Source organism: Saccostrea cucullata, unplaced genomic scaffold, assembly GCF_032062105.1.
Source record: "Saccostrea cucullata isolate Sc308-1 unplaced genomic scaffold, CSIRO_AGI_Scuc_v1 ctg17307, whole genome shotgun sequence".
NCBI lineage: Eukaryota > Metazoa > Mollusca > Bivalvia > Ostreida > Ostreidae > Saccostrea > Saccostrea cuccullata.
Genome location: NW_026940436.1, coordinates 6,252 through 9,150, shown reverse-complemented (window position 1 = coordinate 9,150; position 2,899 = coordinate 6,252). Strand labels below are relative to the sequence as shown.

The following is a 2,899-nucleotide window of genomic DNA, read 5'->3' as shown; positions in this document are numbered from 1 at the left end:
GCAAGATATTTCAATAGTGATATTTTTAACTTGCCTTAAAATACCAAGAGTGAGCTCTGAAACATGCACATATAAAAGTCCTGTATTAACATATGTACAAGTATATTTAACAATTTTTTTAAGCTTTAATTACAATTCCATTTTAATGGAAAAGATTCTTGTCATAAACTCTCTTACTTCAACTGGAAGGAAACAAATTAATATTTTACTCTTGCAATTCTCATTACTCTTTCAATATCAATTGTAATATTTATTAAAATCACAATTCACCCCTTTTTTTACTCAGAAATGTCTCTACCTCATTTGCCTATTCTATTTTTTACATCTATGACTCACTAAGCTACTGACAGAGAAGCCTCACTCGCCCACAAGCAACAGCAAAAGGATCGGTCAGAGACGCCACCCTTCTCTTACTTGGGTATCAAGATCTGCAACTTACTGTCAGCAAAGATCTTTCAGACTACCCTTGATTGTCTTATTTTTTTCCACAATAATGTCCATGCACTTATTATTTAAGTTAGACTTGTACATATATGTAATATATAAATCAAAATTAAAATGTATGTCATTGCATACTACACAACAAACCAATAAATGTTTAAACAATAAAAAACATAACAGTTTCAATCTGTAATCAAGCATCAGAAAAAAATTAAATTTCGCTGTCAAAAATACAACACTAGGTATATTTTTTTTCTTATCTAACATTGAATGTGTAAATTAAAGATAAGTAAAACAAGCATCACATTTGTGAAAAAAAAAGTAGCAACTCAGATATTTCATCTCTAATAGCCCATCTCTGTTCAATTACTACATAGGGTTGACTCCTTTAGATTCTTTATTTGTCTTAGTTCTCCTTATGCTCTGCCTTGTAGAGTGCTTTGATTTGAGAGTTGCACTTTTGGTGTCCTGTTCTTTGAAGACTTTCTCACATTCATCAGAACGCAACTTCAGTTTTCTAATTTCATAGATAGTATTATCTTTAGAATCATTTTTTTGTACTACGAAGAAATTTAAAACTGCTTCTTCTTGCTTTTTCTTCTCTTCATGCCAAGAAGTTTTCAGCTCTGGAGATGCACATCTAGCTCCTAATTTCTACAACAAACATAAAAATAAATACCCATTTGCCTATATATACATATTATATGTGTGCTTCCGGATTTATGCAATTGCATATATTAAATAGTACACAAAATCTGAGTTGATTGTAAAATTATCAATTGACCTAGAGGAAACACAGCTCAATTTTGATTAATTAAAAAAATTACAGAAGACCACAAAAGATATGCCATTTTTTCAAGTCTGGGTAATAAAGACAGATAATTATCTATATTTCAGGCCAGCGAGCTACAGATTATGAAGCTAATGTTGTTATACATGTAAATTGGGGACTAATGATTTTTTCGCCATCTTTTTTTTTTTTTGGAGCATTTTACCACTATGTTTACCTGCTTGACCTTGAACATCTTGAGGTAAGCTTTTCTCTGCTCCTCCACAATAATTCTTTCATTTAGCAGCAAGATACTATGGATATGGTAAAAAGCTGTCACAAACAAAATATGAAAAATTAATAACAGGTATGGCTCTCCGTAGAAAGAATATACAAAAAGGAGAAAAAATATACAAATAGGGTATACTTATGACTAAAGCAAGAAGATAACATTTTACACAATGAAAAAAATTCTCTGTGTCATCTAGGTAAGTGAATTACATAAAAAACCATATAATTATATGTATAGATCAAATTTATAGACGACAAAATATGATATGAAACATACATAATGGTACCGTAGTCCGAACACATGAAATTTGAAGATTTACAAAGTTTTCGAAAATGAAAAGAATAAAGTTTACAGCATTTAATATATTAAGACATACGTATCTATAGTTTCACAGCAGCAAGCTACAGATTTTGTGGAAGTACATGTAAATTTGGGACTGGTGACTTTTTGCCATTTTTTTTTTTTGAGCAATTTACCAATGTATTTACCTGCTTGACCTTGAATATGTTGAGATGCACAGTCCTTTTCTTTGTGTTCCTCCACGATATTTTATTTAATGTAGCAGAAAGATACTATGGATAAAAAAAATATGAAAAATTAAAAGCAGGTATGGCATCTCGTAGAAAAAATATGCAAACAGATGTATTTATGATTAGAGCAAGTAGATAACATTCATACAATAATAAAATCTTTAATCTTTGTGATCTAGTTCAGCGACTTATTTCAAAAACATATTATGATATGTATTAGATTAAATTTAGAGACGACAAAGCATGATATGAAATGGATGTACATACTCGGAACACATGGAATTTAAGAGTAAACAAAAATGCAAAGGTTAGCATCTACAGCATTTAACATGCAAGTTATTGGGATAATGAGCAAGTGATTTAATATAAAGTAAAATATATTTAATTTAACAAATTACACTGTAGATAGCAGATTTTTAAAGTGGACAGCGAATGCAATGTTCTAGTAAATGGTGGCAATCTCAAACACAATAAGTCGTACAACAAATGATTAGTTCGTACCTCATACTGGGTAGCCAAATATCTGGTCAAGTCACTCTCAGAAGAAAGGCTCAGCAAGTTGAATGTTGATCATTTCCATAGCTACATGTACTTCAAACTTTTCTGGCACAATATCTGAAAGAAAAGATGTATCTTGCAGGGTTTTTTGTTCAAACTAGGTTTTATTCTCATGAATGTAAAAAATTGAAAAGTTTATAGATGACAGACAAATAAAAGACACAGATAAGAAAACTCGCTCGGGTCTTAAAATGGCTCAGGTGAGCTAAAAAAATCAATTCATGTGATTTTATTGATCTTATCAGAAAATTTAAGAAATATTTCTTCATACTGCTTTTGTCATTTCTTGTGATCATTTGGATTCCTGTA

At 30.5% G+C, this 2,899-nt stretch overlaps 1 long non-coding RNA gene across 1 annotated transcript; it reads right to left on the bottom strand.

Moving 5' to 3' along the window:
* Positions 1 to 1,477: 1,477 nt before the first annotated feature.
* Positions 1,478 to 2,607, bottom strand: LOC134255415 (uncharacterized). The gene is made up of 3 exons (XR_009989539.1): positions 2,534 to 2,607; positions 1,991 to 2,074; positions 1,478 to 1,543 (listed from the first exon to the last, which is right to left on the bottom strand). It is a non-coding gene; the product is annotated as an uncharacterized LOC134255415 (long non-coding RNA).
* Between the last annotated feature and the right edge of the window lie 292 nt (positions 2,608 to 2,899).